This window comes from Sciurus carolinensis, chromosome 9, assembly GCF_902686445.1.
Source record: "Sciurus carolinensis chromosome 9, mSciCar1.2, whole genome shotgun sequence".
In the NCBI taxonomy this organism is placed as follows: Eukaryota; Metazoa; Chordata; class Mammalia; order Rodentia; family Sciuridae; genus Sciurus; species Sciurus carolinensis.
In genome coordinates, this window is record NC_062221.1 from 51,089,413 (window position 1) to 51,116,070 (window position 26,658).

General features: G+C 39.8%; 1 protein-coding gene across 1 annotated transcript in view; it reads right to left on the reverse strand.

The window, feature by feature from the left end:
- The window catches only part of Ccdc39 (coiled-coil domain containing 39), a 78,413-nt gene that overhangs the window by 20,587 nt on the left and 31,168 nt on the right, over nt 1-26,658 (reverse strand). The window lies entirely within an intron of this gene.

Genomic DNA, 26,658 nt, shown 5'->3' on the forward strand with positions numbered 1-26,658 from the left:
CCCATAGGCAAAGACAGCCATAGACTGAAGGTAAAAGGATGGGAAAAAATATCTCTCTCACATGGATTGTGTAAACAAGTAGGGGTTTATATCCTCTAAAATAGACCGAGTTATGTAAGCTATATAATTGTAATTATACCATTGTAATATTACCTTAATACATTTTTATCATCTGTAGGATTGTTTTGATAGCTCCCTTTCCATTGATACTTTTTCTTGCTGCTTTCTTGAGTAGACTTAGATTTTTATTAACTTTTAGCTGTATTATTCCTTTCCTATTTCACATATTTATGCTCCTACTCTTATTTTTTCCTTACTATTACCTAATCTGAAAATAATTTGGTAATCTAGCTTCTTTCTGATACAAATAATTTTAAGTTATAAGTGTGCATCTGAGTACTATTTCATCCCAGAGATTCTTATATTTTAAGCTTTTATTATCACTTAGTTCAAAGCACTTTTTATTTACTTTTCTCGTGCTTTCTTCTATGATCTATGAGATATTTATAAATGTTCTATTTAATTTTGAAGTAGTTGAGACATGGGGGTGGGGTTCTTTATATCTCAAGGTGATTGATTTTAAATATAATAAATCATGCAGGAAAAATAGTCTCCATGATTTCAAATTTTTAAAATTTCTCAAGGCTTATAATAGAAGATATCCTGTCTTTATTAATTTTCTACTTGTCATTTTTGTGTATAGTTCTCTATAAATAACAAATAGGTCAAGGTGGCTGATAATGTTGTTAAGCCTCCTATAGCATTACTCCTTTCCGCAAAGTGAGGGGGCTTAAAATCTCCAAATATGATTGTGGATTTGTCTTTCTAGTTTTATTAATTTTTACTTCATGTATTTGAAATTTTGTTACTAGGTACATACACCTTTAGGATTGTTAAATTTTCTTGAAGAAGTTACCCTATTATGGGCTGGAGTTGTGGCTCAGTGGTAGAGTGCTTAACTGGCATGTGTGAGGTCCTGGGTTCGATCCTCAGCACTGTATATAAATAAATAAAATAAAAGATCCATTGACAACTAAAAAATATTTAAGAAAAAAAAAAAGAAGTTACCCTATTATGGTTATGTTCCCCATTATCTCTTGCAGAGACATGTTTAAGTAGCCCTAAGATGGCAGCTGGCATTGAGCCAAGAGGTGGTGCATAATTAGTGTTAACACAGCGTGATCTACTTTTGCCTGATTAGTTAATGTCTCCTTTGTGCTAGTGGTCAACAGATATTCCTCATTCTTTCTTTTTCTTTTTTCACATTTTTTTTTTATTTGGTACCGTGGGGCGTGCTTCAATTGTGCTAATCCTAAGCTGATTGGTTGCCTTAGGTATATAAGACATTCTCTTCACCTGGGTGGGGGTCGCAGGTCGCAGGCTGCAGGATGCAGGCCGCATGCCACATGCTTCACCCCACACCTCCAAGAAGAGACCCACCTTTAAGAAGCAGACCTGTGATAAGCGTAGCCTCTCTGAAAGAGTAGCACCTCTAAAATTAAGCAAAGTCTCTCTTCCTCTAAGCAAAGTCTCTCTTCCTCTAAGCAAAGCCTCTCTTCCTCTCAAAGTCACTCTTCCTCTAAGCAAAGCCTCTCTTCCTCTATAAACTAGTGAATAAGCAAGCAAGCAAGGAAGTAGTCCAGATAAAGATAATAGAAGTAGTTCATTCCAAGTCCACCTCCGATAAATTCCTGCGGGATTGTTGCTGCGGGCGGCAACAATCTCTGAAAATACTTTTTGTTGAAATTCATTTTATATTAATAGCTATACTTCAGATTTCTTATGCTTATTTTCCCCTTCTTTCATTTTTAACCTATTGGTGTATTGATATTTAAAGTATGACATATAGAGGTAGGGTATAGTTATTGTTTACTTTTTACATATGTTGAACATTTATAACTTTTAATTATAATATCCAGATCATTTATATTTAAATTATTGATATTGAAGGAAAAAGAACGCCTGACATGAAAGTCAGTAGAATACTGGGTAAATTATAGGTCTGATGATATAATATTTAGGAAAATAGGTAGAAGAGTCCTGCTGTTGGTCTCAGAAAAAAGATTGTTGGAATGCTTTTGTTGGAAAAAAAAACTACCTAAAAATATGTATAAAAAGCAATTATCGGAGTTTCAAGATGGCGGCCTAGAGGGCGGCTGTATTTCATGTTGCTCCAGGATGCAGGATTCAAAAGAGGAGATAGTGAGAGACTTGGGACCAATTCAAAGCCGCTGGGTGAGTCTCTCCCATTGGGGAGGCGTCCCGGATGGGGCGGTAGCCCCGGAACCCAGGGAACTTTGTGAAGTAGAGTTGCTCAGCGAGACGCCCCTCCCCCCACTGGAGCGCTAAACACAGACAACTGGGATCATCGTAGAGGAGGCGGCTCAGCACAGCGCTTGGACTCGGAGCAACCACTGGGGCTCCGGGCGGCTGCCTAAGGAGGAGCTGCGTGGCGAGCTGTTTAGACTCAGAGGGACCGCTTCTGAACACCGGGGGGTTGCCCGGAGGAAGAGGAGAAGCGCGGCGGGTCGCTTGATCTAGGAGTGACTGCATCAGAGCCACAGGCGGTTGCCAGAGGAGGAGCTGTGTGGTGAGCTGTTTGGACTCAGAACAACCGCTTCTGAACACCCAGGGAATTGCCCGGAGGAAGAAGAGAAGCACAGTGGGTCGCTTGGTCTAGGAGTGTCTGCATCAGAGCCACAGGTGGTCGCCAGAGAAGGAGGCGAGTGGTGAGTTGATTGCACTCAAAGCGACCGCTCCTGAACACCGGTGGACTGCCCGGAGGAGGAGCGCAGTGGGTCGCTTGGTCTCAGAACCACCGCTCCTGAACACCCGGGGGGGGGCTACCCCGAGGAGGAGGAGGAGGAACAGGGCGGGTCACTTGGGCTTGGAGTGACTGCCTAGGGCTACGGGCAGTTGGCGGGAGGAGGAGACCCGAAGTGAGGTGCTTGGACTCCTAGTGACTGCGTCGGAAACCCAGCCGCTGTCCGGAGGAGGAGATGTGTGGTGGGTCTCTGGGTATCGGAGCTATTGTACGGGGCTCCAGGTGGCGGCTCAGAGGAGGGGCCGCATAGCCAGGCGATTAGGTGCAGAGCAAGGTCCCAGGAGCTAGGTGGCTTCTTGCTGGAAGAGCCGCACAGAGACACGCCTAGGGGCGGAGCGAAGTTTCCAGGACTGCGGGCAGATTCTCTGGGAGAGGCAGCCTAAGGAGACTCGCCTGCAGAGGGTGAGGCTCCCAGGCCCAGGAGGTAGGTCCAGGCCCCTGGGAACGTTGCAGAGAAAGACAGCCCAGCCCAGGCGGTAGTTGTAGATTGAGGGGAACCTCTAGGAGGGGAACTGACAAGTGAGATCTCCACACCGAGTGAGTCTTCCCTGCCGGGAGAGGTTTTCCCACAGGGATGGTAAAACCAGAGACACAGGCACAAACAGGCGTTGCCTCAGCCAGCAGCCTAGTTCCCCGTTGAATGACCATTGGTCAAGAAGTGGAGGCAGGGCTGCCAGAGAAAAAGTGGGGCGGCGAGTTGTTTGGATCCAGCAACCACCTGAGCAACGAGGAGGGGGCTGTCCAGAGGAGGTGGAGGTACGCAGTGAGTGGCTTGGTCTCCAAGCACCCACACAGAGCACCGGGTGGATGCCTGGAGGAAGAGATGAGCGACGGGTCACTGGGGCTTGGAGCATATGTACGAGGCTCCAAGTGACTGCTCAGAGGGCGGGTCGCATAGCCAGGCGATTAGGTGCATAGCACGGTCCGGTCCAGGGACCTAGGCACCTTTTCTTGAATGAACTACACAGAGACAAGCTGAGGGGCGGAGTGAAGGTTCCAGGACTGCGGGCAGCTTCTCTAAGAAGGGACAACCTAAGGAGACTCGTCTGCGAAGGGCAGGGCTCCCAGGCCCAGGAGGTAGGTCTGGGCCCCTGGAAAGGCTGCCCTGCCCAGGCAGCAAGACACACCTCCCCCTGCTGGAACAGTGAGCTCGGAAAGTGGGGAGCCTTGCAGAGGAGGCCGAGCAGCACACCACTTCGTTTTTTTGGTTTTTTGGAGCAATCTGCCGGGGTTCCGGGGGCTGCCAGAGAAAGAGTTCAGCGGCGAGCTATTTGGATTCAGCAACCGCCTGAAAAACAGGGAGGGGGCTGTCCTGAGTAGGTGGAGGTGCGCAGTGAGTGGCTTAGTCTCCAAGCGCCCACACAGAACACCGGGTGGCTGCCTGGAGGAAGAGACGAGTGACGGGTCACTGGGGCTTGGAGCATATGTACGAGGCTCCAAGTGACTGCTCAGAGGAGGGGTCGCATAGCCAGGCGATTAGGTGCAAAGCACGGTCCGAGCTGGGGATTTAAGCACCTTTTCTTGAAAGAGATACACAGAGACCAGCTGAGGGGTGGAGCGAAGGTTCCAGAACTGCGGGCAGCTTTTCTGAGGAGGGGCCACCTAAGGAGATTCGTCTGCGAAGGGCAGGGCTCCCAAGCCCAGGAGGTAGGTCCAGGCCCCTGGAAACGTTGCCTGGGAAGGCTGCCCTGCCCAGGTGGTAGTTGTGGACTGAGGGGAACCTCTAGGAGGGGAACAGACTAGCGAGACCTCCCCACCGGGTGGGTCTTCCCCGCCGAGTGAGGTTTTCCCACAAAGACGGTAAAACCAGAGACACAGGCCCAAACAGGCATTGCCTCACCCGCAGTCTAGTTCCCCTTTGGATGACCATTGGTCAACAAGTAGAGGCACCTCTGCCCTCTAGCAGGGAATATACTCCACCTGAAGACCACCACCCCTAGAGAGGCAGCTACCTAGGGGAACACCAAAGTATCAACTTCCTCTAAGACTTCAGGCTACTGAAGGATAAGAGGGGATACACTAGCAATCTTCAGGGACATTATAAGTCAATAGAGAAAATCTGCAACATCTCTGCAGTCCACTGACACCTGAACAACATGAGAAAACAAGGGAAGAAAATGCCTCAAACAAATCTGAACGTTATATCAATAAAATCCAATGACAGCATGGCAGAAGAAATGTCAGAAAGGGAGTTCAGAATGTACATAATCAACATGATAAGGGAAGCAAACGATGAAATGAAAGAGCAAATGCAGGCATTGAATGAAGGCACCAATAGACAGTTAAAAGAGCAAATACAGGAAGCAAAAGACCATTTCAATAAAGAGTTAGAGATATTGAAAAAAAACCAAACAGAAATCCTTGAAATGAAGGAAAAAATAAACCAAGTTAAAAACTCCATAGAAAGGACAACCAATAGGATAGAACACCTGGAAGACAGAACTTCAGATATTGAAGACAAAATATTCAACCTTGAAAACAAAGTTGAATAAACAGAGAAGATGGTAAAAAATCATGAACAAAATCTCCAAGAACTATGGGATATCATGAAAAGGCCAAATTTGAGAATTATTGGGATTGAGGAAGGCTCAGAGAAACAAACCAAAGGAATGAACAACCTATTCAATCAGATAATTTCAGAAAATTTCCCAAATCTGAAGAACGAAATGGAAAATCAAGTTCAAGAGGCTTATAGGACTCCAAATACACAAAATTACAACAGACCCACACCAAGGCACATTATAATGAAAATACCTAACATACAAAATAAAGACAGAATTTTAAAGGCTGTGAGAGAAAACAACCAAATTACATTCAGGGGGAAACCAATACGGATATCAGCAGATTTTTCAATCCAGACCCTAAAAGCTAGAAGGGCCTGGAATACCATTTTTCAAGCCATAAAAGAAAATGGATGCCAACGAAGAATCTTATAACCAGCAAAACTTACCTTCAAATTTGACGACGAAATAAAATCCTTCCATGATAAACAAAAGCTAAAAGAATATACAAAAAGAAAGCCAGCATTAGAGAACATTCTCAGCAAAATATTCCATGAAGAAGATATGAAAAACAAAGAAGCAAATCAGCAAAGGGAGGAGATATCCTAAAGGAACTCTCAAATAAAGAGGAACCAAGTCGAGTCAAAAATAAGCAAATAAATGAATAAAATGAGTCAAATGACCAGGAATACAAATCATATCTCAATAATAACCCTGAATATTAACGGACTGAATTCATCAGTCAAAAGACATAGACTGGCAGATTGGATAAAAAAGAAAGATCCAACAATATGTTGCCTACAAGAGACTCATCTCTTAGAAAGAGATACCCAAAGACTAAAGGTGAAAGGATGGGAAAAAACTTACCATGCACATGGACCCAGCAAAAAAGCTGGGGTATCCATCCTCATTTCAGATAAAGTGGACCTCAAGCGAAAGTTAATCAGAAGAGATAAAGAAGGACATTTCATAATGCTTAAAGGAACCATAAATCAGCAAGACATAACAATCATAAATATCTATGCTCCAAACAGTGGCTCACCCATGTATGTCAAACAAATCCTTCTCAATCTCAGAAACCAAATAGACCACAATACAATAATACTAGGTGATTTTAACACGCCTCTCTCACCACTGGACAGATCTTCCAAACAAAAATTGAACAAAGAAACCATAGAACTCAATAACACAATCAATAATTTAGACTTAACAGACATCTATAGAATATACCACCCAACGAAGAGTGAATACACTTTCTTCTCAGCAGCACATGGATCCTTCTCTAAAATAGACCATATATTATGCCACAAAGCTAATGTTAGCAAATACAAGAAGATAGAGACACTTCCTTGTATTTTATCAGATCATAATGGATTGAAACTAGAAATAAATGAAAGAGTAAAAAACAGAAATTACTCCAACACCTGGAGATTGAACAATATGCTATTATATGAGGAATGGAAAACAGAAGATATTAGGAAGGAAATTAAAAAATTCTTAGAGGTAAACGAGAACAAAGAAACATCATATCAAAATCTCTGGGACACTATGAAAGCAGTACTTAGAGGAAGATTTATTTCATGGAGCACATTTAATAAAAGAAGTAAAACTCAAAAATAAACGACCTAACACTACAGCTCAAAGCCCTAGAAAAAGAAGAACAGTCCAACACCAAAAGTAGTAGAAACAGGAAATGGTTAAACTCAGAGCTGAAATCAACGAAATTGAAACAAAAGAAACAATACAAAAAATTGACAAAATAAATAGTTGGTTCTTCAAAAAAATAAACAAAATTGATAAACCTTTAGCCACACTAACAAAGAGAAGACGAGAGAAAACCCAAATCAACAAAATTCGGAATGAACAAGGAAATATCACAACAGACAAGACTGAAATACAAAACATAATTAGAAGCTATTTTGAAAATCTAAATTCCAACAAAATAGAAAATTTCGAAGATATCAACAAGTTTCTAGAGACATATGAATTGCCTAAACTAAACGAGGAGGACATACACAATTTAAATAGACCAATTTCAAGTAATGAAATAGAAGAAGTCATCAAAAGCCTACCAACAAAGAAAAGTCCAGGACCTAATGGTTTCTCAGCCGAGTTCTACAAAACCTTTAAAGAAGAGCTCATTCCAATACTTTTCAAAGTATACCATGAAATAGAAGAGGAGGGAACCCTCCCAAACTCATTCTATGAAGCCAATATCACCCTGATACCTAAACCAGACAGAGACACATCGAGGAAAGAAAATTTCAGACTATTATCCTTAATGAACATCGACGCAAAAATTCTCAACAAAATTTTAGCAAATCGCATACAAAAACATATTAAAAAGATACTGCACCATGATCAAGTGGGTTTCATCCCAGGGATGCAAGGTTGGTTCAACATCAGGAAATCAATAAATGTAATTCACCATATCAACAGACTTAAAGTCAAGAATCACATGATTATTTCAATAGATGCAGAAAAAGCATTTGATAAAATACAGCACCCCTTCATGCTCAAAACACTAGAAAAAATAGGGATAGTGGGAACGTTCCTTAACATTGTAAAGGCCATCTATGCTAAGCCCATGGCTAATATTATTCTTAATGGTAAAAAACTGAAAGCATTCCCCCTAAAATCTGGAACAAGGCAGGGATGCCCTCTTTCACCACTCCTATTCAATATCGTCCTTGAAACTCTACCCAGAGCAATTAGACAGACCAAAGAAATTAAAGGGATACGAATAGGAAAAGAAGAACTCAAACTATCCCTATTTGCTGATGATATGATTGTATACTTAGAGGAACCTGGAAATTCCACCAGAAAACTTTTAGAACTCATAAGTGAATTCAGTAAAGTAGCAGGTTACAAGATCAATGCTCATAAATCCAATGCATTTTTATACATAAGTGATGAATCTTCAGAAAGAGAAATTAGGAAAACTACTCCATTCACAATAGCATCGAAAAAAATAAAATACTTGGGAATCAATCTCACAAAAGAGGTGAAAGACCTCTACAATGAGAACTACAGAACACTAAAGAAAGAAATTCAAGAAAACCTTAGAAGATGGAAAGATCTCCCATGTTCCTGGATAGGCAGAATTAATATCGTCAAAATGGCTATACTACCTAAAGTGCTATACAGATTCAATGCAATTCCAATTAAAATCCCAATGATGTACCTCGCAGAAATAGAGCAAGCAATTATGAAATTCATCTGGAAGAATAAAAAACCTAGAATAGCTAAAGCAATCCTCAGTAGCAAGAGCGAAGCAGGGGGTATTGCAATACCAGAACTTCAGCTCTACTACAAAGCAATAGTAACAAAAACGGCATGGTATTGGTACCAAAATAGACAGGTAGATCAATGGTACAGAATAGAGGACATGGACACAAACCCAAATAAATACAATTTTCTCATACTAGACAAAGGTTCCAACAATATGCAATGGAGAAAAGATAGCCTCTTCAACAAATGGTGCTGGGAAAACTGGAAAACTATATGCAATAGAATGAAACTAAACCCCTATCTCTCACCCTACACAAAACTCAACTCAAAATGGATCAAGGACCTCGGAATCAGACCAGAGACCCTGCATCTTATAGAAGAAAAAGTAGGTCCAAATCTTCAACTTGTTGGCTCAGGATCAGATTTCCTTAACAGGACTCCCATAGCACAAGAAATAAAAGCAAGAATAAACAACTGGGATAGATTCAAACTAAAAAGCTTTCTCTCAGCAAAGGAAACTATCAGAAATGTGAAGAGAGAGCCTACAGAGTGGGAGAATATCTTTGCCAACCATACCTCAGATAGAGCGCTAATTTCCAGAATCTATAAAGAACTCAAAAAACTCTACACGAAGAATACAAATAATCCAATCAACAAATGGGCTAAGGAAATGAACAGACACTTCACAGAAGAAGATGTACAAGTAATCACCAGATATATGAAAAAATGTTCAACATCCCTAGTAATAAGGGAAATGCAAATCAAAACCACCCTAAGATTTCATCTCACCCCAATTAGAATGGCGATTATCAAGAATACAAGCAACAATAGGTGTTGGCGAGGATGTGGTGAAAAAGGAACACTCATACATTGCTGGTGGGGTTGCAAATTAGTGCAACCACTCTGGAAAGCAGTGTGGAGATTCCTCAGAAAGCTTGGAATGGAAACACCATTTGACCCAGCTATCCCACTCCTTGGCCTATACCCAAAGGACTTAAAATCAGCATACTACAGAGATACAGCCACATCAATGTTCATTGCTGCTCAATTCACCATAGCCAGATTGTGGAACCAACCTAGATGCCCTTCAGTTGATGAATGGATAAAGAAACTGTGGCATATTTATACAATGGAATATTACTCCGCAATGAAGAATGATAAAATTATGGCATTTGTAGGCAAATGGTCGAAATTGGAGAATATCATGCTAAGTGAGATAAGCCAATCTCAAAAAACTAAAGGACAAATGATCTCGCTGATAAGCGGATGAGGACATATAATGGGGGGTGGGAGGGGCTAGCATTAGGTTTAGGGTTAGGTTTAGAGTTAGGCTAAGGAGAGCAGTAAGAATGAAGGAAAGAAGGACTGTGTAGAGGGAAAAGAGGGGTGGGAGGGGTGGGAGGGGTGGGAGGGGTGGGGGGGAGGGGAAAAATATAATAAACATCATTACCCTATGTAAACGTAAAAAAAATAAATAAATAAATAAAAAAAAAAAAAAAAAAAAAAAAAAGAAGATGGAAAGATCTCCCATGTTCCTGGATAGGCAGAATTAATATTGTCAAAATGGCCATACTACCAAAAGTGCTATCCAGATTCAATGCAATTCCAATTAAAATCCCAACGATGTACCTTACAGAAGTAGAACAAGCAATCATGAAATTCATCTGGAAGAATAAGAAACCCAGAATTGCTAAAGCAATCCTTCGCAGGAAAAATGAAGCAGGGGGTATTGCAATACCTGAACTTCAACTGTACTACAAAGCAATAGTAACAAAAACGGCATGGTATTGGTACCAAAATAGACAGGTAGATCAATGGTACAGAATAGAGAACACGGACAAAAACCCAAATAAATACAATTTCCTCATACTAGACAAAGGGGTCAAAAATATGCAATGGAGAAAAGATAGCCTCTTCAATAAATGGTGCTGGGAGAATTGGAAATCCATATGCAACAAAATGAAAATAAACTCATATCTCTCACCATGCACGAAACTAAACTCAAAATGGATTAAGGACCTCGGAATCAGATCAGAGACCTTGCATCTTATAGAAGAAAAAGTAGGTCCAGATCTTCAACATGTCGGCTTAGGACCAGACTTTCTCAACAGGACTCCCATAGCACAAGAAATAAAAGCAAGAATCAACAACTGAGATAGATTCAAACTAAAAAGCTTTCTCTCAGCAAAGGAAACTATCAGCAATGTGAAGAAAGAGCCTACAGAGTGGGAGAAAATTTTTGCCAATCATACTTCAGATAGAGCACTAATCTCCAGAATCTATAAAGAACTCAAAAAACTCTACACCAAGAATGCAAATAATCCAATCGACAAATGGGCTAAGGAAATGAATAGACACTTTACAGAAGAAGATCTACAAGCAATCAACAAACATATGGAAATGTTCAACATCTCTAGTAATAAGAGAAATGCAAATCAAAACCACCCTAAGATTCCATCTGACCCCAATTAGAATGGCGATTATCAAGAAGACAAGCAACAACAGGTGTTGGCGAGGATGTGGGGAGAAAGGAACACTCATACATTGCTGGTGGGGCTGCAAATTAGTGCAGCCACTCTGGAAAGCAGTGTGGAGACTCCTTAGAAAACTTGGAATGGAACCACCATTTGACCCAGGTATCCCACTCCTTGGCCTATACCCAAAGGACTTAAAATCGGCATATTACAGTGATACAGCCACATCAATGTTCATAGCTGCTCAGTTCACAATAGCCAGATTGTGGAACCAACCTAGATGTCCTTCAGTTGATGAATGGATAAAGAAACTGTGGTATATATATGCAATGGAATATTACTCTGCCATAAAGAATGATAAAATTATGGCATTTGCAGGCAAATTGATGAATCTGGAGAATATCATGCTAAGTGAGATAAGCCAATCTCAAAAAACCAAAGGAAGAATGATATCACTAATAAGTGGATGATGACACATAATGGGGGGTAGGAGGGGTTAGTGTTAGGGTTAGAGTTAGGGTTAGGGAGGGGGTCAAGAATGGAGGAAGGAAGGACTGTATAGAGGGAAAAGAGGGGTGGGAGGGGTGGGGGGGTAGGGAAAAATAACAGAATGAATCAAACATTACCCTATTTAAATTTATGATTACACAAATGGTATGCCTTTACGCCATGTACAAACAGAGAAACAACATGTATCCCATTTGTTTACAATAATAAAAAAAATAAAAAATAAAAAAAAAAAGCAATTATCTTGGAAAGGCACATGCAAATGGGCTGGAGGGAGACTTACAATGGGGCAGAAGAAACTTGTGAGGGTCATGATATTCTCAGGTATATATTTATATTGTACAGTTTAAATAGAAGCTATTTATTGTAGCTGAGTCATATCTCAATACAGTTGTTTCTTTAAAATAAAACATCAATTAAGACAATAAAAGGCAAGAAAGGCAAAACAGAAACATATGGTAATATCGAATTTCATGGGATGAAGCTAAAATCATACTTAGAGGGAATTTTTAGCCTACAATGCTGAAAATTAATGAAGTACATATCTATTTCAAGAAGTTAGAAAATGAACATTTAAAAACACCAAAAATGAGAATAATAGTAAAGATGAGACCAGAAATTAATGAAATAATGAATGTGCAATAGAAAAGATCAATAAGGGCAATCCAAGATGGTGGACTAGAGGGGGACTGCATCCCCAGTCACTCCAGAACCCAGGAGTTAAGAAGGGGAGGCATTGAGAGACTCAGACCAAATAGAGCCACGGGTGAGTCTGCCCACTGGGTAAAGTTTGGCCCGGGTGGCAGGCCCAGATAGAGGTGGCTTATCGGAGCAGGGCAGGGCAGCTAGAGTCTTCCACAGGCAGCCCTGCGCACTCCGGTGCTGGGCCCCTCCCACACAGCCAGTTTCTCCAGGTTCTCGGAGCAGGCCCCCTACTGAGAGCCTTTCTGATCAGAACAAGGTCCAAGTCCCGGAGCCAGCGCGGCATACTCTGGCCCACAAGCGGCTTCAGGGACCAGGACAGGGCAGTCAGCGACCTCCCCAAGCAGCCTGGACCCCTGCGGTGGGAGGTGCCTTTCAAGGCTAGCTTCTTGGAATAGACCGCCCAGTGAGAGCATTTCTACATAGAGACAGCCACAAGTCCCCGAGCCAACGGAGAGCTTCGATCCCCAAGCAGCCTCTGGGATCAGGGCAGGGCAGACAGAGACTTCTTCAGGCGGCTCTGCCCCCTCCAGCCGCAGGCTCTTTCCACAGGGCGCGATTCAAGATGGTGGACTAGAGGGGGACTGCATCCCCAGTCGCTCCAGAACCCAGGACTCAAGAAGGGGAGTCATCGAGAGACTTGGACAAAAATAGAGTCATGGGGTGAGTCTCCCCCACTGGGAGAAACTTGGCCTGGGCGCCAGGCACAGATAAGGGTGGCTTATCATAGCAGGGTAGGGCAGCTAGAGTCTTTCCCAGGTAGCCTTCCACACTCCGGCGGTGGGCTCCCCCCACACAGCCAGCTGCACAGTGCAGGCCCCCAGTGAGAGCCTTTCCGCACAGAGCCAGCTCCAAGCCCTGGAACGAGTAGTGGGCTAGGGGCAGCTTTCTTCGGAAGCACTGCATTATCAAGTTCCTCCAAGACTTCAGGCTACTGAAGGCTGGGAGGTGATACACTGGAAATCTACCGGGACACTATAAGCCAATAGAGGAAATCTGCAATATCTCAGAGTCCCACTGACATCTGACCAATATGAGAAAACAAGGGAAGAAAATGTCCCAAACAAACCTAGATACTACATCAATAAAACCCAATGACAGCACGGCAGAAGAAATGTCAGAAAGGGAGGTCAGAATGTACATAATTAAAACAATCAGAGAAGCAAATGAGGAGATGAAAGAGCAAATGCAGGCATTGAAGGAGGAGATGAAAGAGCAAATGCAGGCATTAAATGATCGCACCAATCAACAGTTAAAAGACCAAATACGGGAAGCAAGAGATCATTTCAATAAAGAGTTAGAGATACTGCAAAAAAACCAAACTGAAATACTTGAAATGAAGGAAACAATAAACCAAGTTAAAAACTCCATAGAAAGCATAACCAATAGAATGGAGCACCTGGAAGACAGAACCTCAGACATTGAAGACAAAATGTTTAATCTTGAAAACAAAGTTGAACAAACAGAGAAGATGGTAAGAAATCATGAACAGAATCTACAAGAATTATGGGATATCATGAAAAGGCCAAATTTAAGAATTATTGGGATTGAGGAAGGCTTAGAGAAACAAACCAAAGGAATGAACAATCTATTCAATGAAATAATATCAGAAAATTTCCCAAATCTGAAGAATGAAATGGAAAACCAAGTACAAGAGGCTTATAGAACTCCAAACATACAAAATTACAACAGACCCACACCAAGGCACATTATTATGAAAATACCTAACATACAAAATACAGACAGAATTTTAAAGGCCGCGAGAGAAAAGAATCAAATTACATTCAGAGGGAAACCAATAAGAATATCAGCAGATTTTTCAATCCAGACCCTAAAAGCTAGACGGGCCTGGAACAACATATACCAAGCCCTGAAAGAAAATGGATGCCAACCAAGAATCTTATACCCAGCAAAACTTACCTTCAAATTTGATGATGAAATAAGATCCTTCCATGATAAACAAAAGCTAAAGGAATTTGCAAAAAGAAAGCCAGCATTACAGAACATTTTCAGCAAAATATTCCATGAGGAAGAGATGAAAAACAACGATGCAAATCAGCAACAGGAGGAGCTAGCCTAAAGGAATAGCCAAATAAAGGAGAAACCAAATCATGTCAAAAACAAATATGAGTCAAATGACTGGGAATACAAATCATATCACAATAATAACCCTGAATGTTAATGGCCTGAACTCATCAATCAAAAGACATAGACTGGCAGATTGGATTAAAAAGAAAGATCCAACAATATGCTGCCTGCAAGAGTCTCATCATATAGAAAGAGATACCCATAGACTAAAGGTGAAAGGATGGGGAAAAACATACCATGCACACGGACACAGCAAAAAAGCTGGAGTATCCATCCTCATTTCAGATAATGTGGACTTCAAGCCAAAACTAGTCAGAAGGGATAAAGAAGGACATTATATGCTGCTTAAGGGAAGCATAAATCAGCAAGACATAACAATCATAAATATCTATGCCCCAAACATTGGCTCATCCATGTACATCAAACAAATCCTTCTCAATTCCAGAAATCAAATAGACCACAACACAATAATACTAGGCGATTTTAACACACCTCTCTCACCACTGGATAGATCATCCAAACAAAAATTGAACAAAGAAACCATAGATCTCAATAACACATCAACAATTTAGACTTAACGGACATATACAGAATATACATACCATCCAACAAAGAACGAATACACTTTCTTCTCAGCAGCACATGGATCCTTCTCTAAAATAGACCATATTTTATGCCACAAAGCTACTGTTAGCAAATAAAAGAAGATAGAGATACTACCTTGTACTCTATCAGATCATAATGGATTGAAATTAGAAATAAATGACAGAATAAAAAACAGAAATTTCTCCAATACCTGAAGAATAAATAATACACTATTATATGATGAATGGATAACAGAAGACATCAGTAGGAACTAAAAGAATTCTTAGAAGTAAACGAGAACAAAGACACATCATATCAAAATCTCTGGGACACTATGAAAGCAGAACTTAGAGGAAGATTTATTTCATGGGGCGCATTCAAAAAAAGAAGTAGAAATCAACAAATAAACGACTTAACACTACAGCTCAAAGCGCTAGAAAAAGAAGAGAAGACCAATACCAAAAGTAGTAGAAGACAGGAAATAGTTAAAATCAGAGCCGAAATCAACGAAATTGAAACAAAAGAAACAATTGGAAAAATTAACAAAATAAACAGTTGGTTCTTTGAAAAAATAAACAAAATTGATAAAACCTTAGCCACACTAACAAAGAGAAAGAGGGAGAAAACTCAAATTACTAAAATTTGGAATAAACAAGGAAACATCACAACAGACACGACTGAAATACAAAACATAATTAGAAGTTATTTCGAAAATCTATACTCCAACAAAACAATAAACCTTGAAGACATCAACAAATTTCTAGAGACATATGAATTACCTAAACTGAACGGGGAGGACATACACAACTTAAACCAATTTCAAGCAATGAAATAGAAGAGGTCATCAAAAGCCTACCAACAAAGAAAAGTCCGGGACCAAATGGGTTCTCAGCCGAGTTTACAAAACCTTTAAAGAAGAGCTCATTCCAATACTCCTCAAACTATTCCATAAAATAGAAGAGGAGGGAACCCTCCCAAACTCGTTCTATGAAGCCAATATCACCCTGATACCTAAACCGGACAGAGACACATTGAGGAAAGAAAATTTCAGACCAATATCCTTAATGAACATCGATGCAAAAATTCTCAACAAAATTTTAGCAAATTGCATACAAATAAATATTAAAAAGATAGTGCACCACGATCAAGTGGGTTTTATCCCAGGGATGCAAGGTTGGTTCAACATTCGGAAATCAATAAATGTCATTCACCATATCAACAGACTTAAAGTCAAGAATCACATGATTATTTCAATAGATGCAGAAAAAGCATTCAATAAAATAGAGCACCCCTTCATGCTCAAAACACTAGAAAAAATTGGGGTAGTGGGAACATTCCTTAACATTATAAAGGCAATCTACGCTAAGCCCATGGCCAATATCATTCTAAATGGTGAAAAACTGAAATCGTTCCCCCTAAAAAATGGAACAAGGCAGGGATGCCCTCTTTTACCACTTCTATTCAACATCGTCCTTGAGACTCTAGCCAGAGCAATTAGACAAACCAAAGAAATTAAAGGGATACGAATTCGAAAAGAAGAACGCAAACTATCCCTGTTCGCTGACAACATGATTATATATTTAGAGGAACCTGGAAATTCCACCAGAATACTTTTAGAACTCATAAGTGAATTCAGTAAAGTAGCAGGTTACAAGATCAATGCTCATAAATCCAATGCATTTTTGTACATAAGTGATGAATCCTCAGAAAGAGAAGTTAGGAAAACTACCCCATTCACAATAGCATCAAAAAAAATAAAATACTTGGGAATCAATCTCACAAAAGAGGTGAAAGACCTCTACAATGAGAACTACAGAACACTAAAGAAAGAAATTAAAGAAAACCTTAGAAGATGGAAAGATCTCCCATGTTCCTGGATAGGCAGAATTAATATTGTCAAAATGGCCATACTACCAAAAGTGCTATACAGATTCAATGCAATTCCAATTAAAATCCCAACGATGTACCTTACAGAAGTAGAACAAGCAATCATGAAATTCATCTGGAAGAATAAAAAACCTAGAATAGCTAAAGCAATCCTCAGTAGCAAGAGCGAAGCAGGGGGTATTGCAATACCAGATCTTCAACTCTACAAAGCAATAGTAACAAAAACCGCATGGTATTGGTACCAAAATAGACAGGTAGATCAATGGTACAGAATAGAGGACATGGACACAACCCCAAATAAATACAATTTTCTCATACTAGACAAAGGTTCCAAAAATATGCAATGGAGGAAAGATAGCCTCTTCAACAAATGGTGCTGGGAAAACTGGAAAACCATATGCAATAGAATGAAATTAAACCCCTATATCTCACCCTACACAAAACTCAACTCAAAATGGATCAAGGACCTCGGAATCAGACCAGAGACCCTGCATCTTATAGAAGAAAAAGTAGGTCCAAATCTTCAACTTGTTGGCTTAGGATCAGACTTCCTCAACAGGACTCCCATAGCACAAGAAATAAAAGCAAGAATCAACAACTGGGATAGATTCAAACTAAAAAGCTTTCTCTCAGCAAAGGGAACTATCAGAAATGTGAAGAGAGAGCCTACAGAGTGGGAGAATATCTTTGCCAACCATACTTCAGATAGAGCGCTAATTTCCAGAATCTATAAAGAACTCAAAAAATTCTACATGAATATAAATAATCCAATCAACAAATGAGCTAAGGAAATGAACAGACACTTCACAGAAGAAGATCTACAAGTAATCAACAGATATATGAAAAAATGTTCAACATCTCTAGTAATAAGGAAAATGCAAATCAAAACTACCCTAAGATTTCATCTCACCCCAATTAGAATGACGATTATCAAGAACACAAGCAACAATAGGTGTTGGCAAGGATGTGGCGGAAAAGGAACACTCATACATTGCTGGTGGGGTTGCAAATTAGTACAGCCACTCTAGAAAGCAGTATGGAGATTCCTCAGAAAGCTTGGAATGGAAACACCATTTGACCCAGCTATCCCACTCCTTGGCCTATACCCAAAGGACTTAAAATCAGCATACTACAAAGATACAGCCACATCAATGTTCATTGCTGCTCAATTCACCATAGCCAGATTGTGGAACCAACCTAGATGCCCATCAGTTGATGAATGGATAAAGAAACTGTGGCATATATATACAATGGAATATTACTCCACAATGAAGAATGATAAAATTATGGCATTTGCAGGCAAATGGATGAAATTGGAGAATATCATGCTAAGTGAGATAAGCCAATCTCAAAAAACTAAAGGACGAATGATCTCGCTGATAAGCGGATGAGGACATATATTGGGGGGTGGGAAGTGTTAGCATTAGGTTTAGGGTTAGGTTTAGGGTTAGGGATAAGGAGTGTGGTAAGAATGAAGGAAAGAAGGACTGTATAGAGGGAAAAGAGGGGTGGGAGGGGTGGGGGGGAAGGGAAAAAAATAATGAATCAAACATCATTGCCCTATGTAAACGTATGATTACACAAATGGTATGCCTTGACTCCATGTACAAATAGAGAAACAACATGTATCCCATTTGTATACAATAATAATAAAAAAAAAGAAAAGATCAATAAGAAAGGACTCTTTTTTAAACTGATAAAATTGATTAACATTTTCGAAGACTAATACCACCTAAAAAAAGAAGGCACAAATAAACAATATCAAGAACAAAAGGGGTCATCTCTATAGATGCTACAATATTAAGTAATAAAATGATATAGATTACTAATGGCAGTAATTTGATATTTTGGATAAAATACAAAGATTTTCCCAGGGAAAAACACAATTTTCCAAACTGAATCAAATAGAAATATAGAATCTGCATTGTTCTATATGACCAATAAATAAATTCAATCAAAGATTGATAATCTCCCCCCATAGATAACTCCAGACCCCCTGTGACTTTACCAATGAGGTCTTTGAAAATTCAAAGAAGATATAATTCTACTCTTTTACAAACTTATCCAGAATATAAAACAATAAGAAACACCTAAGGAGGTTTCAAGATGGCGGACTAGAGGGCAGCTGCATTTCATGTTGCGCCAGGACGCAGGATTCAAAAGAGGAGATAGTGAGAGACTTGGGACCAACTCAAATCTGCCGGTGAGTCTCTCCCATTGGGGAGGTGTCCCGGATGGGGTGGTAGTCCTGGAACGTAGAGAACTTTGTGAAGTAGAGTCACCCGGCGAGACACCCCTCCCACTGCTAGAGCAGTAAACATGGACCACTGGGAACATCGTAGAGGTGGCTGCTCAGCACAACACGTGGACTCGGAGCAACCACTGGGGCTTCGGGCGGCTGCCTGAGGAGGAGCTACGTGGCGAGCTGTTTGGACTCAGAGCGATCGCTTCTGAACACCGGGGGGTTGCCCGGAGGAAGAGAAGGAGCGCGGCGGGTCGCTTGGTCTAGGAGTGACTGCATCAGAGCTCCGGGTGGCTGCTCAGAGGAGGAGGCAAGTGGTGAGTTGTTTGGACTCAAAGCGACCGCTCCTGAACACCGGTGGCCTGCCTGGAGGAGGAGCGCGGTGGGTCACTTGCTCTCGGAGCGACCGCTCCTGAAATCTGGGGGGCTACCCCGAGGAGGAGGAGGAACAGGGCGGGTCACTTGGACTCGGAGTGACTGCCTAGGGCTACGGGCGGTTGGCGGCAGGAGGAGACCCGAAGTGAGGTGCTTGGACTCCTAGTGACTGCGTCAGAACACTGGGCGGCTGTCCGGAGGAAGAGGTGTGTGGCGGGTCTCTGGGTCTCGGAGCAATTGTACGGTGCTCCAGGTGGTGGCTCAGAGGAGGGGCCGCATAGACAGGTGATTAGGTGCAGAGCAGGGTCCCAGGACCTAGGCGGCTTCTTGGTAGAAGAGCCGCACAGAGACAGGTTTAGGGGCGGAGCAAAGGTTCCAGGACTGCGGGCAGATTCTCTGAGGAGAGGCAGCCTAAGGAGACTCATCTGCGAAGGGTGAGGCTCCCAGGCCCAGGAGGTAGGTCTGGGCCCCTGGGAACGTTGCAGAGAAAGGCAACCAGCCCAGGAGGTAGCTGTAGATTGAGGGGAACCTCTAGGAGGGGAACTGACCAGCAAGACCTCCCCACCGGGTGAGTCTTCCCTGCCGGGTGAGGTTTTCCCACAGGGACGGTAAAACCAGAGACACAGGCACAAACAGGCCTTGCCTCAGCCCGCAGCCTAGTTCCCCTTTGGATGACCATTGGTCAACAAGTGGAGGCACCTCTGCCCACTATCATGAAATATACTCCACCTGAGGGTCACCACCCCTAGAGAGGCAGCTTCCTTGTGGAGCACCGCATTATCAACTTCCTCCAAGACTTCAGGCTACTGAAGGATAAGAGGGGATATTCTAGCAATCTTCAGGGACATTATAAGTCAATAGAGGAAATCTGCAATATCTTAATGATCCACTGATTCCTGAACAATATGAGAAAACAAGGGAAGAAAATGCCCCAAACAAATCTAGATGTTACATCAATAAAATCCAACAACAGCATGGCAGAAGAAATGACAGAAAGGGAGTTCAGAATGTACACAATTAAAATGATCAGGGAAGCAAACGATGAGATGAAAGAGCAAATGCAGGCATTGAACGATGAGATGAAAGAGCAAATGCAGGCATTGAACGATGAGATGAAAGAGCAAATGCAGGCACTGAATGATTGCACCAATCGACAGTTAAAAGAGCAAATACAGGAAGCAAAAGATCATTTCAATAAAGAGTTAGAGATATTGAAAAAAAGCCAAACAGAAATACTTGAAATGAAGGAAACAATAAACCAAATTAAGAACTCCATAAAAAGCATAACCAATAGGATAGAACACCTGGAAGACAGAACTTCAGATATTGAAGACAAAATATTTAACCTCGAAAACAAAGTTGAACAAACAGAGAAGATGGTAAGAAATCGTGAACAGAATCTCCAAGAACTATGGGATATCATGAAAAGGCCAAATTTGAGAATTATTGGGATTGAGGAAGGCCTAGAGAAACAAACCAAAGGAATGAACAATCTATTCAATGAAATAATATCAGAAAATTTCCCAAATCTGAAGAATGAAATGGAAAATCAAGTTCAAGAGGCTTATAGGACTCCAAATACACAAAATTACAACAGACTCACACCAAGGCACATTATAATGAAAATACCTAACATACAAAATAAAGACAGAATTTTAAAGGCTGTGAGAGAAAAGAACCAAATTACATTCAGGGGGAAACCAATAAGAATATCAGCAGATTTTTCAATCCAGACCCTAAAAGCTAGAAGGACCTGGACCAAATTTTTCAAGCTCTGAAAGAAAATGGATGCCAACCAAGAATCTTATACCCAGCAAAACTTACCTTCAAATTTGACGATGAAGTAAAATCATTCCATGATAAACAAAAGCTAAAAGAATTTACAAAAAGAAAGCCAGCATTACAGAACATTCTCAGCAAAATATTTCATGAGGAAGAGATGAAAAACAAAGAAGCAAATCAGCAAAGGGAGGAATAATCCTAAAGGAACTGTCAAATAAAGGACGAACCAAGTTGTGTCAAAAAAATAAATAAATAAATAAAATTTAAAAAATGAACCAAATGACCAGGAATACAAATCATATCTCAATAATAACCCTGAATGTTAATGGCCTGAATTCATCAATCAAACGACATAGACTGGCAGACTGGATTAAAAAGAAAGATCCAACAATATGTTGCCTGCAAGAGACTCACCTCATAGAAAGAAATTCCCATAGACTAAGGGTGAAAGGATGGGGAAAAACATACCATGCACATGAACTCAGCAAAAAAGCTGGAGTATCCATCCTCATTTCAGATAATGTGGACTTCAAGCCAAAGTTAGTCAAAAGGGATAAAGAAAGACATTTCATACTGCTTAAGGGAACCATAAATCAGCAAGATCTAACAATTATAAACATCTATGCCCCAAACAGTGGCTCATCCATGTATGTCAAACAAATCCTTCTCAATTATAGAAACCAAATAGACCATAACACAATAATACTAGGTGATTTTAACACGCCTCTCTCACCACTGGACAGATCTTCCAAACAAAAATTGAACAAAGAAACCATAGATCTCAATAACACAATCAATAATTTAGACTTAACAGACATTTATAGAATATACCACCCAACCAAGAGCAAATACACTTTCTTCTCAGCAGCACATGGATCCTTCTCTAAAATAGACCATATATTATGCCACAAAGCTAATGTTAGCAAATACAAGAAGATAGAGACACTACCTTGTATTCTATCAGATCATAATGGATTGAAGTTACAAATTAATGAAAGAGTAAAAAACAGAAACTACTCCAACACTTGGAGATTAAACAATATGCTACTGAATGATGAATGAATAACAGAAGATATTAGGAAGGAAATTAAAAAATTCTTAGAGGTAAATGAGAATAAAGAAACATCATATCAAAATCTCTGGGACACTATGAAAGCAGTACTTAGAGGAAAATTTATTTCATGGAGCGCATTCAATAAAAGAAGTAAAACTCAACAACTAAACGACCCAACACTACAGCTCAAAGCCCTAGAAAAAGAAGAACAGACCAACACCAAAAGTAGTAGAAGACAGGAAATGGTTAAACTCAGAGCTGAAATCAACGAAATTGAAACAAAAGAAACAATACAAAAAATTAACAAAATAAATAGTTGGTTCTTCAAAAAAATAAACAAAATTGATAAACCTTTAGCCACACTAACAAAGACAAGATGAGAGAAAACCCAAATCACTAAAATTTGGAATGAACAAGGAAATATCACAACAGACACGAGTAAAATACAAAACATAATTAGAAGCTATTTTGAAAATCTATACTCCAACAAAATAGAGAATTTCGAAGACATCAACAGGTTTCTAGAGACATATGAATTACCTAAACTGAACGAGGAGGATATACACAATATAAATAGACCAATTTCAAGTAATGAAATAGAAGAAGTCATCAAAAGTCTACCAACAAAGAAAAGTCCAGGATCAGATGGGTTCTCAGCCGAGTTTACAAAACCTTTAAAGAAGAGCTCATTCCAATACTTCTCAAACTATTCCATAAAATAGAAGAGGAGGGAACCCTCCCAAACTCATTCTATGAAGCCAATATTACCCTGATACCTAAAACTGAGAGAGACACATCGAGGAAAGAAAATTTCAGACCAATATCCTTAATGAACATCGATGCAAAAATTCTCAACAAAATTTTAGCAAATCGCATACAAAAACATATTAAAAAGATAGTGCACCATGATCAAGTGGGTTTCATCCCAGGGATGCAAGGTTGGTTCAACATTCGGAAATCAATAAATGTAATTCACCATATCAATAGACTTAAAGTCAAGAATCACATGATTATTTCAATAGATGCAGAAAAAGCATTTGATAAAATACAGCACCCCTTCATGCTCAAAACACTAGAAAAAATAGGGATAGTGGGAACATTCCTTAACATGGTAAAGGCCATCTATGCTAAGCCCATGGCTAATATCGTTCTAAATGGTGAAACACTGAAAGCATTCCCCCTAAAAACTGGAACAAGGCAGGAATGCCCTCTTTCACCACTTCTTTTCAATATCATCCTTGAGACTCTAGCCAGAGCAATTAGACCAAAGAAATTAAAGGGATACAAATAGGAAAAGAAGAACTCAAACTATCCCTATTTGCTGATGATATGTTTGCATACTTAGAGGAACCAGGATATTCCACCAGAAAACTTTTAGATCTCATAAGTGAATTCAGTAAAGTAGTGGGATATAAGATCAATGCACATAAATCTAAGGCATTTTTATACATAAGTGATGAATCTTCAGAAAGAGAAGTTAGGAAAACTACACCATTTACAATAGCATCGAAAAAAATAAAATACTTGGGAATCAATCTCATAAAAGAGGTGAAAGACCTCTACAATGAGAACTACAGAACACTAAAGAAAGAAATTAAAAAAAACCTTAGAAGATGGAAAGTTCTCCCATGTTCTTGGATAGGAAGAATTAATATTGTCAAAATGGCTATACTACCAAAAGTACTATACAGATTCAATGCAATTCCAATTAAAATCCCAATGATGTACCTTACAGAAATAGAGCAAGAAATTATGAAATTCATCTAGAAGAACAAGAAACCCAGAATGGCTAAAGCAATCCTTGGCAGAAAGGGGGTATCACAATACCAGTTCTTCAACTCTACTACAAAGCATTAGTAACAAAAACGGCATGGTATTGGTACGAAAATAGAAAGGTGGATCAATGGTACAGAATAGAGGACATGGACACAAACCCAAATAAATACAATTTTCTCATACTAGGCAAAGGGGCCAAAAATATGCAATGGACAAAAGATAGCCTCTTCAACAAATGGTGCTGGGAGAATTGGAAATCCATATGCAACAGAATGAAACTAAACCCATATCTCTCACCATGCACGAAACTAAACTCAAAATGGATTAAGGACCTCGGAATCAGACCAGAGACCTTGCATCTTATAGAAGAAAAAGCAGGTCCAGAGCTTCAACATGTCGGCTTAGGACCAGACTTCCTCAACAGGACTCCCATAGCACAAGAAATAAAAGCAAGAATTAATAACTGGGATAGATTCAAACTAAAAAGCTTTCTCTCAGCAAAGGAAACTATCAGCAATGCGAAGAAAGAGCCTACAGAGTGGGAGAAAATTTTTGCCAATCATACTTCAGATAGAGCACTAATCTCCAGAATCTATAAAGAACTCAAAAAACTCTACACCAAGAATGCAAATAACCCAATCGACAAATGGGCTAAGGAAATGAATAGACACTTCACAGAAGAAGATCTACAAGCAATCAAAAAACATATGGAAAAATGTTCAACATCTCTAGTAATAAGAGAAATGCAAATCAAAACCACCCTAAGATTCCATCTCACCCCAGTTAGAATGGCGATTATCAAGAATACAAGCAACAACAGGTGTTGGCGAGGATGTGGGGAAAAAGGTACACTCATACATTGTTGGTAGGGCTGCAAATTAGTGCAGCCACTCTGGAAAGCAGTGTGGAGAGTCCTTAGAAAACTTGGAATGGAACCACCATTTGACCCAGGTATCCCACTCCTTGGTCTATACCCAAAGGACTTAAAATCAGCATATTACAGAGATACAGCCACATCAATGTTCATAGCTGCTCAGTTCACAATAGCCAGATTGTGGAACCAACCTAGATGTCCTTCAATTGATGAATGGATAAAAAAACTGTGGTATATATATACAATGGAATATTACTCAGCCATAAAGAATGATAAAATTATGGCATTTGCAGGCAAATGGATGAAACTGGAGAATATCATGCTAAGTGAGATAAGCCAATCTCAAAAAACCAATGGACGAATGATATCGCTCATAAGTGGATGATGACACATAATGGGGCGTGGGAGGGGTTAGTGTTAGGGTTAGAGTTAGGGTTAGGGAGGGGGGCAAGAATGGAGGAAGGAAGGACTGTATAGAGGGAAAAGAGGGGTGGGAGGGGTGGGGGGGAAGGGAAGAAAATAACAGAATGAATCAAACAACATTACCCTATGTAAATTTATGATTACACAAATGGTATGCCTTTACGCCATGTACAAACAGAGAAACATCATGTACCCCATTTGTTTACAATAAAAAAAAATGTTTTAAAAAAAAATTGCTTCAAAAAGGCTGGGGATATAGCTCAGTTGGTAGAGTGCTTGCCCTGGGTTCAATTCCCAGCACCACCACAAAAAAAAAAATTACTTTAAAATATTATCAAACAAAATTCAGGTTCATACAAAAGATAATATGTGGCAGACAAATAGAGTTTATTCCAGGAATGTAAGGTTGGTTTAACTTTGAAAAACTAATCAATATCATTGAATACAGAAAAATTTATAATAAAAGAAAATCAATTCCAATGTTAAAAATTAAAACCTCTAAGCAAAGAATAAAAATAGATGGAAGCTCCCTTAATATGGTAAAGTGTATCTCAAAACAAACAGAGCAAGGGATATAGCTTACTACTACAGCATTTGCCTACCATGCACAACTCCCCGGGTTCAGTCCACAGCACCGGAAAAAAAAAAAGTTAAAAAAATAAAAACCTACAGTAAGCTCTATGTTTAAGGATTAAAACTTTCCCTTTGAGATCAGGAACAAGATTAAGGCACATGTAATCACCATTATTCAGTATTGAACTGGAGGTCCTAGCAAGTATAGAAAAGAAACAAAAGTTATAAAAATTGGAAAGAAACAAAACTAATATTATTCAAAAATGATATGAATGAAATACCTATATTAGAATCTACAGATGAATTGGTAAAATTAACTAGAGTTTCAGTGAGCATGTTGAATACTTAACATACAGAAATTAATTATAAAATAATGGTATGTATCAGCAACAAAAAAAATAATAAAATGCTTTGAAAGAAGATAACATTGACAGCAACATAAAACATAACATGTGGCCAGGAATAATTTTATAAAAGATAAGAAAAACTTCTGTAGGAAAATTACTCCAATAAATGCAGCTTTATAAGGAAAAATTCATTACTGGATCCTTATCACAAGCCATACACAAAAATCAATTCCAAGTGATTTAATTATCTTAATGTAAAAGCAAGAATCTAAAGAGTGAAGAATTAGCCAAAGGAAAGAGAGGAAAGAGCCTAGACATTGCTATAATATACCCTATATTTTATATTAAAGGGCTTTTCAAGTGAATAAGAAAAAGATGGATATCAGGGTTGTGGAGGGAGCAGGCAGTTCTCC